We start from the raw sequence: 11,608 nt of genomic DNA, 5'->3' as shown, positions 1-11,608 counted from the left end.
ACACGCCCCCCGTATAATAGCATTTTATCCAGCAATGCCTGGAAAACATTTTGATTTTGTATGTGTTTGTCTAAATTGGATATGGATCAGCATTAGTTCCACCAGTTTCTGGATGTTTATGTGTGAAAAGCATTTAAATTTATATTTGTCTAAGTTAGACATGGATCAGGCTGGTTGTGGCTATTTTTCTGTAATAAAAATGTTGGTTCTGGTAGGATCTATATGTTTTTGTTTAAAATATCATTAGATCCAGGAGAATCTGGATGTGTTTGTGTTGAAAACATTTCGATTTGTGTTTTAACTATGGATTCAGCAGGATCCAGCTGTTTTTCTATTAAAAAGAGATGAGGCTAGTAGAATCCAGATGTCTGTCTAAATAGGACATGGATGCAGCTATTTTTGTGTAAAAAATAAAGTCGGTTCTGGTAGGATCCAGATGTTTTTGTGCCTGGATGTGTTTGTATGGAAAAAATTAAATGTGTGTGTATCTTTTTAAAATAGACATGGATCCCACTGTTTTTCTATAAAAAAGAGTTGGTTCTGGAAGGACCCAGATGTTTTTGTGTAAAAGAAAAAATGATGGACCCAGAAGTGTCTGGATGTGTTTGTGTGGAAAACACTTAAATTTGTGTGTATCTGTCTAAATTAGACATGGATCCGGCAGCATCCTGGTGTTTTTCTATAAAAAAAAAAAGAGTTGGTTTTGGAAGGACCCAGATGTTTTGTGTAAAATATTGTTGGATTCCGAAGTGTCTGAATGTGTTGTGTGGAAAACACTTAAATTTGTGTGTATCTGTCTAAATTGGACATGGATCCGGCAGGATACCGCTGTTTTTCTATAAAAAAAAGAATTGGTTCTGGAAGGACTCAGATGTTTTTGTGTAAAATATTGGTGGATTCAGAAGTGTCTGGATGTGTTTCTGTGGAAAACATTTAAATGTATGTGTATCTGTCTAAATTAGACATGGATCTGTCGGGATCTGGCTTTTTGTCTGTAAAAAAGTGTTGCTTCTGAAAGGACTCAGATGTTTTTAGATTTAAATGATTTTTATTAACGTTTTTCATATATAAATGACAAGCAAATATAAATGTACATTTGACATGGATTGCAATGGAGAAGATTATTTCTCATACATTTTAGTACATTATAAATCAATTTTGTAAAAAAAAAAAGAAGGTAAATGGAAAGTGAAGAAAACGAAATTGAGGGGACAAGGGGAAGAAGGATTTGTATCAATATTTTACCCAGGTATTGCAATCACACCATATAGTAATGGTTAAATAAAATAAAGATAAAAAAATAAAAATGAAGGATAAAAATAGAAATAAAAATACAAAGAAATAGAAAAAGGAAAACCTCGTTAGGCAATTATGTAAATTAACCTTTAGTTCGGTGCACCAAGCATCACCACTGGCAAAGAGATTACTTCCAGTTTTATAAACGTGGTCTTTGCTCCCAGATAAAGATTATATCTAGTATATAATCTCTCTTACCAATAAAGCAATGTCTTTTTTCCAAAGACAGTATATGATCTAGTTCAGATTCCCACTACTGAAATGTGGGAGGTTGTTGTAGTTTCCAGAGTCTGGGGATAATACGTTTAGCACACGTAAGCATTATTTGCAGTAGCTTTTTGCGATATGCACATCTCACATTGGGAATGTGATTGAGTAATACCATGGGGCCTGAGAAGGAGAGTTCTATTCCCAGGGTATGGTTGATGCACCGTTCCAATTGGGATCAATAGTTCGCTAGCTTAGGGCATGCCCACCATATATGGGAATGTGTACCAATCTCACCACAACGTCTCCAGCAGCTGGAGTTGGCCCCTGGGAATATTTCATGTACTCTCTAGGGAGTGAGATACCAGTGTGTAAGAATTTTATAGTTGAGTTCTGCCAAAGCCAGAGAGAGACAGATGAAGAGTGGGTCAGATAGTAACCTGGTCTCCATGTGTCGTCTGGGATCTGAATCTGTAGTTCCGATTCCCATTTAGAGGTGTATGTTGGCTTTTTGTGCGGGAATGAACCTCTAAGAATCTTATATAGTATGGACAGGTGAACTTTTTTAATATCTAGGTTAAGAAGGACTCAGATGTTTTTGTGTAAAAAAAATGGTGGATCCAGAAGTGTATGGATGAGTTTGTGTGGAAAAAAAATAAATGTGTGTATATCTTTCTAAATAAGACATGAATCTGACAGGATCCGGCTTTTTTCTGTAAAAAAGTGTTGGTTCTGAAAGGACCCAGATGTTTTCTGTAAAAAAATGGTGGATCTAGAAGTGTCTGGATGTGTTTGTGTGGAAAACATTTAAATTTGTGTGTGTCTGTCTAAATTAGACATGGATCCCGCAGGATCCAGCTGTTTTTCGGTAAAAAAGTGTTGGTTCTGAAAGGACCCAGATGTTTTTGTGTAAAATATTGTTGGATTCGGAAGTGTCTAGATGTGTTTGTGTGGAAAACACTTACATTTGTGTATATCTTTCTAAATTAGACATGGATCCGGCATTTTTCTGTAAAAAAAGTGTTGGTTCTGAAAGGACTCAGATATTTTTGTGTAAAAAATTGCTGGATCTAGAAGTGTCTGGATGTGTTTGTGTGGAAAACACTTAAATTTGTGTATATCTGTCTAAATTAGAGATGGGTCCGGCAAGATCCGGCTTTTACCCACACCCTCTGAGGCACCATAAAGTGAGTCTAAAAACGGTTACAATAGCTATTTATCTTGACTGCAAAACACTGCTCCAGGCAGAGATTCACCCTCAAAAGGTGCTCAGTCCGTAGCGTACAGCGGGTCCGGTACTCGTTGTGAGCGCCCTTACTCCATACAACTGTACCTTCTCCTGTAGTGCAGTGTATTCTGTAGCGGCTGCATTATAGTTCTTTGACAGGAAACTAGACTGTCTCTCAAGCGGTTCATAAGACTATGAGCTGGTATCAGCTGAAACGCATTAGACAAATGCTGCCGATACCTATTCATGTGAGAACTGCTGTTTTAATGTTTATAGATTAAAGAAACAGAATTTATGCTTACCTGATAAATTACTTTCTCCAACGGTGTGTCCGGTCCACGGCGTCATCCATTACTTGTGGGAAATATTCTCCCCCACAGGGAAAGACAAGGAGAGCACACAGCAAGAGCTGTCCATATAGCTCCCCCTCTGGCTCCGCCCCCCAGTCATTCGACCGACGGTTAGGAGAAAAAGGAGAAACTATAGGGTGCCGTGGTGACTGTAGTGTATAAAGAAAAAAATTTTCAACCTGATTAGGAAAACCAGGGTGGGCCATGGACCGGACACAACGTTGGAGAAAGCAATTTATCAGGTAAGCATAAATTCTGTTTTCTCCAACATTGGTGTGTCCGGTCCACGGCGTCATCCATTACTTGTGGGAACCAATACCAAAGCTTTAGGACACGGATGAAGGGAGGGAGCAAATCAGGTTACCTAAATGGAAGGCACCACGGCTTGCAAAACCTTTCTCCCAAAAATAGCCTCCGAAGAAGCATAAGTATCAAATTTGTAGAATTTGGCAAAAGTATGCAGAGAAGACCAAGTCGCTGCCTTACATATCTGATCAACAGAAGCCTCGTTCTTGTAGGCCCATGTGGAAGCCACAGCCCTAGTAGAGTGAGCTGTGATTCGTTCAGGAGGCTGCCGTCCGGCAGTCTCATAAGCCAATCGGATAATGCTTTTCAGCCAGAAAGAAAGAGAGGTAGCAGTAGCTTTTTGACCTCTCCTCTCCAGAGTAAACGACAAACAAAGATGAGGTTTGTCTAAAATCTTTTGTTGCTTCTAAATAGAACTTTAAAGCACGAACTACATCTAAATTGTGTAACAAACGTTCCTTCTTTGAAACTGGATTAGGACACAGAGAAGGAACAACTATTTCCTGGTTAATATTCTTGTTGGAAACAACTTTTGGAAGAAAACCAGGCTTAGTACGCAAAACAACCTTATCTGAATGGAAAACCAGATAGGGTGGATTACACTGCAAAGCAGATAATTCATAAACTCTTCTAGCAGAAGAAATAGCAACCAAAAACAGAACTTTCCAAGATAGTAACTTAATATCTATGGAATGTAAAGGTTCAAACGGAACCCCTTGAAGAACTGAAAGAACTAAATTTAGACTCCAAGGAGGAGTCATGGGTCTGTAAACAGGCTTGATTCTGACCAAAGCCTGAACAAAAGCTTGTACATCTGGCACAGCTGCCAGGCGTTTGTGTAACAAGACAGATAAAGCAGAAATCTGTCCCTTTAGAGAACTCGCTGACAACCCTTTATCCAAACCTTCTTGGAGAAAGGAGAGAATCTTTGGAATTTTAATCTTACTCCAGGAGAATCCCTTGGATTCACACCAACAGATATATTTTTTCCATATTTTATGGTAAATCTTTCTAGTCACAGGTTTTCTGGCTTGGACCAGAGTATCTATCACAGAATTTGAAAACCCACGCTTGGATAAAATCAAGCGTTCAATTTCCAAGCAGTCAGCTGCAGAGAAACTAGATTTGGATGTTCGAATGGACCTTGTACTAGAAGATCCTGTCTCAAAGGTAGCTTCCATGGTGGAGCCGATGACATATTCACCAGGTCTGCATACCAAGTCCTGCGTGGCCATGCAGGAGCTATCAGAATCACTGAGGCCTTCTCCTGTTTGATCCTGGCTATGAGCGGTGGAACGCTAGGTTGAACGACCAAGGCGCCACTAATGCATCCACTAGAGTCGCCTTGGGATCCCTGGATCTGGACCCGTAACAAGGAATCTTGAAGTTCTGACGGGACGCCATCAGATCCATGTCTGGAATGCCCCAAAATTGGTTTAACTGGGCAAAGACCTCCGGGTGGAGTTCCCACTCCCCCGGATGGAAAGTCTGACGACTCAAATAGTCCCTGGTTACCTGGTCTACTTGAATTTGGGGAGACAAGTCTGTATAGTCCCCATTCCACTGATTGAGCATGCACAGCTGTAATGGTCTTAGATGAATTCGAGCAAAAGGAACCACGTCCATTGCTGCGACCATTAGTCCTATTACTTCCATGCACTGTGCTATGGAGGGTTGAGGAATAGAATGAAGAACTCGACAAGCGTTTAGAAGCTTTAACTTTCTGACTTCTGTCAGGAAGATCTTAATTTCCACAGAATCTATTATTGTTCCCAGAAAAGGAACCCTTGTGGACGGTGACAGCGAACTCTTTTCTATGTTCACCTTCCACCCGTGAAATCTGAGAAAAGCCAACACAATGTCCGTGTGGGCCCTTGCTTTGGAAAGAAACGACGCTTGGATTAGGATGTCGTCTAGATAAGGTGCTACAGCGATGCCCCTCGGCCTTAGGACCGCTAGAAGGGACCCTAGCACCTTTGTGAAAATTCTGAGAGCGGTGGCTAAACCGAATGGAAGAGCCACGAACTGGTAATGTTTGTCCAGAAAAGCGAACCTCAGGAACTGATGATGAGTTTTTTGGATTGGGATATGCAGATATGCATCCTTTAGATCCACGGTAGTCAAATATTGACCCTGCTGGATTGTCGGCAAGATTGTCCGAACGGTTTCCATTTTGAAGGATGGAACTCTGAGGAACTTGTTTAATATCTTTAAAGTGATGTCTGAAATAATTTCCTTCAATTCCGGCCCAAAAAGGGTCTTACCCTTGAAAGGAATATTAAGTAACTTAGTCTTGGACGACACATCTGCCGACCAGGATTTTAGCCAAAGCGCCCTCCGCGCTACTATAGCAAAACCTGAGTTTTTCGCCGCCAATTTCGTTATTTGAAAAGCGGCATCCAATATAAAGGAATTAGCTAACTTTAATGCGTGAATTCTGTCCATGACTTCTTCATAGGAAGTCTCTTTCTGGAGCGACCTTTCTAGTTCCTCAAACAAAAAGGACGCAGCTGAAGTGACAGTAATAACACACGTAGCTGGTTGAAGGATGAACCCTTGCTGAACAAAAATCTTTTTAAGCAATCCTTCCAATTTTTTATCCATAGGATCTTTGAAAGCGCTTCGCTAGTGTTGAAACAGCTCCCTCAACCTTCGGGACCGTCTGCCATGCGTCCCTTCTAGGGTCTATTATGGGAAACATTTTCTTAAATATAGGAGGTGGGGCAAAGGGTACACCTGGCATCTCCCGCTCCTTATCCACTATGCTCGCTACCCTCTTGGGTATAGGAAAAGCATCGTCGTGCACTGGGACCTCTAAAAATTTGTCCAATTTGCACAACTTCTCTGGTACTACCATAGAATCACAGTCATCCAGAGTAGCTAATACCTCCTTAAGCAAAGCACGGAGATGTTCTAGCTTAAACTTAAATGCTAATATATCAGGTTCTGCCTATTGAGAAATTTCACTCTCAGACAGCCCTTTCCTCACAGCCAATTCTGATTGATGTGAGGGTAAAATAGATAAGGCATCGTCAGCGTCGATTGTTCATCCTTTTTATCTGTATTTAAAACTGAACAATCACGCTTTCTCTGAAATGCTGGCAGTTTGGATAAAAGATTTGCTATAGAATTATCCACTACTGCTGTCAATTGTTGCATAGAAATAAGCACTGGCGCGCTAGGTGTCGCCTGCGCGGGCAAATCTGGTGTACACACAGAAGGAGAGGATGTAGAACTATCCCCACTACCTTCATTAGATAAATCATCTTTGGCAACATTATGAAATGTAACAGAGCTGTCCTTATTTTGTTTGGACGCTATGGCACAATCATCACAAACACTCCAAGGGGGAACCACATTTGTCTCTACACACACAGAACATAGGTTATCTGATGGCCCAGACATGTTAAAAAGATTTAGGCAGGCAAACAATGCAATAAAAACGATTTTAAACAAAAACGTTACTGTCTCTTTAAATAATAAAATGACACACTTTATTTCTGAATGTTCAATAAACTATGAAGGCAATATCCGATTTTTATGAAATTTGGACCCCAGTGTCTTAATGCTTATAAAGTATTGCACAGCAAATATAGAGACTCTAGCTCTTAAAACAAGCAAACCGGATTGTTGGATTTAACCGTTTTTATACACCACAATCCCTGCTACAGCATTGCTGTAGCTTTTACCTTCCTTAGGGGTCAACCATCCACAGAAATAAGCCTTCTGAAGTCACTTTCTGAGCCACAGGACCCTCTCACATGAGACTGCATGCACTGCCTTGAAAATCAACTGCGCAGCTGAAGTGCCAAAATGAGGCCTCCTCCCTCAGTACACTAGAGTGAAGGGGCCTTCCTGACTAGATTTAGGTGTCTAAAACAAGCCAGATCAATAAAAAACGTCCCCAAGTGTATATGAGCTCATAAAACATTTCATATGCCATGATATTGCAATAAAAACCAATCGATTTGGCCCCTAACAGTGTCTACCAGCATAAAATTCAAAAAGGGGAAGTCTGTTATCTTTTTTGCTGAGGTGAAAGAAAAATGGCTTACCGTTTTCCCTGAGGGGAAAAATGACTGTCATCTAGCATTAGCCTGTGTTGTTAGAAGGAGACTAGTCATACCTGAAGCAGATGAGTCTGCAAGCTGTTACCCCCAACTGAAGTTCTCTAGTTTCAACAGTCCTGCGTGGTAACAGCAATGGATTTTAGTTACTTGTGCTAAAATCATAGCCCTCTTAAACAGAAATCTTCATCACTTTTCTGTTGTAGAGTAAATAGTACAAGCCAGCACTATTTTAAAATAACAAACTTTTGATAGAAGAAATAAAAAACTACAACTAACACCACAAACTCCTCGCCATCCCCGTGGAGATGCTACTTGTTCAGAGCGGCAAGGAGAATGACTGGGGGGCGGAGCCAGAGGGGGAGCTATATGGACAGCTCTTGATGTGTGCTCTCCTTGCCTTTCCCTGTGGGGGAGAATATTTCCCACAAGTAATGGATGACGGCGTGGACCGGACACACCAATGTTGGAGAAATATAGTTTTACAAACTTTCGGTTGGAACTTCTACTTTCTTTAACTTTTACAATCAGACCTCACTGCAATCTATTGAAGGGGGGTTTGTGTGTAGCCCAGCACCTACCTCGCTGTGATCTATTAAAATAGTCCGATTGTATCTTGACCCACATGGAATAATAAAGGTTATTTTTTATAAATTTACAGCTGGATTTGCTTTACATATGTACTTATATAAGATTGGCCTACACAGTCCATGCCTGTAAGCGTGGAGGTGCTGTCTAGTTGCTATATTTATGGATCAGTGTGAATTATGTATCTATTCACATATTTAGTAAAAACACAGCAAGGTTTTTATCATTTAAATATGTAACGTATATATATATATATATATATATATATATATATATATATATATATATATATATATATATAGAAAGGTTTACCTACATATAAAGCTTTATTTAAATAGCCCACTTTTGTTTTTGACTATATTGTCCCTTTAATGTGTTCAAAATAATCAATTTTACTTGGAGTGCAAATAGCTCCCCTTTACCTTTATATTTTTTCATTTGAAATTGCTGATGTTGTCGGTTGTATTCCAACCTATGCTGAATATTAAAATGCTTTGGTACAGATGATAGAAAAGCTGTGTAAACAAAAAGATTTAAAAGAGATTACATTCTCAGCGGGTTGTATTGGTCTCACTGTGTATTCATAAATACGGAGGATTTTGTGTTAATATATAGAAAAAAAACAAATGAGGTCTGTACTCCCTGGAAGCTCAGTCCATTTGATTGCATTGTGGTTTCATTAACAGGGGTGAATTTTTCATATACAAAAATATACCCAAACGAGTAATTTCCCATACATTTTAAACTCTGCACTGGTATAACATGTCTTTGTAAACGCATTATGATTCAGATAGAGCGTGCAATTTTATCAAGTTTTCTTTGTTCTCTTGGTATCATTATAAGCTTAGGAGCAGGCCCATTTTTGGTTCAACACCAAGGTAGCGCTTGCTGATTGGTGGCTATATTTAGCCACCAATCAGAAAGTGCTACCCAGGTGATTAACCAAAAATGGGCCGGCTCCTATGCTAACATTCTTGCTTTTTCAAATAAAGATACCAAGAGAATGAAGAAAATGTGATAATAGGAGTAAAGAGAAAGTTGCTGCTCTACCTGAATCATGAAAGTTTAATTTTGACTAAACTATTCCTTTAAGGGGAAACCAATTTAAATTTGTCCCATTAAAGATATCGTACATTTTTGTATTATGTTGAAAATATTTGTTTTGAGCTCTAAGAGTATTGTAGAAAACTTGGATCATATTTAGAACAGTTTCTTGAATATCAAAAAACTTGAAAATTTAGTAATTCCTATAGAACGCAAAAAACACACACAAAGTAACTGATAACATGCCTGATACGTTTTATTTGCAAAACATAGGTAAACTACCTCAGAACAGAAACTCTAATGTCAAACAAACAGGCAAATTAGTACAGGCAGAATTTTGTTATTCAGGTAAATAAAAAATAAAAAATGAACATTGGATCATAACATGCTTTTAGCTACAGGTTTAAGAATTTTACAAATGCATAAACTATAAAACAGTATTCCATAAAATATTAACGTATTAAAACAGATTGCACGTATTTGCATAGGAAGACAGCTTTTAGCTAAGCATTTAGGTAAGGCATTTGATTTAGCAATAGTCAAAATGTAGTGAACATGGACAAATGTATCCTATTGCAATATGGCTGCTGGATAATTAATAATTTAAAGGCACATATATAGCAGTAAGCTGTAAAATAGACTGGATGTATCTGGTTAATAACTAGAAATATTATTTATAGAAGAAACAATAAGAGGTAATAATCAGAGATAATTCACAGTAAATACTCTATAATGTTGTTTTACTATAAACAATGAATTTACAAATTACAACATTTAATATTTTGGGTGTAGAAAGACAGTATCATCACACAAATAGATTCTATTTGCACGAACAAACTAAAAAAGACATGGAAGTAAAAATGTACCCTTTTCCAGATTCTTACAGAGTGTACGTTTTAAAAAAACAAACAAAAACACTTCACACCTACCATCTTATTTACCTTTTCTCTTGATATCCTTTCTCAAGAGCATACTAAAGTATGCTCATCAGTGTGCATGTGTCTTAAAGGGATAGAAAGGTCAAACTTGAAATGCGTATGACTACATTTCAATTTTAAATAGAATCATGGTTTCAATATACTTCAATTAGCAAAAATGCTTCTAGTAAAAGTTATTCCTTTTTTTCGGTGGCATATGCACATATGCTGCGAGGGCCTGTGTACCAGTATTCAAGCTCAGAGATCTGGTGGTGGAGGTGTATCTGACCCTTGTAGCATATATACGTATCCCGCTGGAGACCAGTAATAATATTTACTAGAAGCATTTTTCTAATGGACACATATTGCAGCAAAAATGATATTTAAAATTGAAATGCACCCATGCACATTACAATTTTAACCTATCCCTTTAAGCACTGAATTTATAACATTGTTACAAACACTGTTACCACCTAATGCTCAAGACAAACACACACTGCTGAACTTACCTAGGTATCTTTTTATGAAAAGGAGCTATGGTTTTTAAAAAGTATTTCAGAGATAAAAGCGAATTGCTAAGTGTTTTGTCTAAATAAAAAATATTTAGTCCCTTTAACTGTACGATCGACCATTTAACATCTACAAATATTTCAGATAAATTCTGAAGCGATTTAATCATTATATAAGTATTTATCAGACGGATGCGATTATTACCAAACAATAATTCATTGGGATTATTCTGTGTTGCTATTGATCTAAAAGCATAAAATAAAAGAGATAGAACTGTGTGACAATGAAGAGGAAATTACATAATGTAGCGAAAACCAGATGCAATTAAATATTTAAAGTAAATAAATTATGTGATTACAGTATATGGTCATGTGATTACAGTATATGGTCATGTGATTACAGTATATGGTCATGTGTAGTGTTTTCTCAGCAACTTTCTAAACTGTTGTGTTTTTTGTTTTAATGAGTTTTGTAGTCCAAGTGATAACTCATGATCAAACTACAAATAAAATTTAAATTAACTTTTAATACTGCAGCGCAGAACAGGCTGACAGTCACTCATAGCTCAAAAAATAAAAAAAATAAAAATAACAATACTAAGAACATACCCAGACAACACTTGTTTCAAATTGATATCAAATTACATTTATATTGGGTTGGAAATAATCTAAATATATAAAAAGGATAAAATATAAGAATTTAAAAACAGAAATAAAATAACTAAAATTTGGAAATGTATTAATGGCTTTGGGGTATATTATCAAAAGGATATTATTTTTTATATCACTTCATATTATGGAGTAATAATGCTAACAAATCTATTGATTATTTGAATATACTGTTTAAAATAATAAAAACTATTTTTTTTACCTAATTAAAATTATAGTTTGATCATGAATATTTGAATTATACACAGAAGAATGAAATAAACCAAAGGAAAATGTGATATTTAAACCACACATCATATTTAAAGGGACATGAAACCACACATTTTTCCTGCGCGATTCCGATAGAGCATACAATTTTAAACAACTTTCCAATTTACTTCTATCATCTAATTTGTTTTGTTCTCTTGGTATCCTGTGTTGAATAGCA

Source organism: Bombina bombina, chromosome 5 (genome assembly GCF_027579735.1).
Source record: "Bombina bombina isolate aBomBom1 chromosome 5, aBomBom1.pri, whole genome shotgun sequence".
NCBI classification, from domain to species: domain Eukaryota; kingdom Metazoa; phylum Chordata; class Amphibia; order Anura; family Bombinatoridae; genus Bombina; species Bombina bombina.
This window is presented reverse-complemented; position numbering follows the sequence as displayed.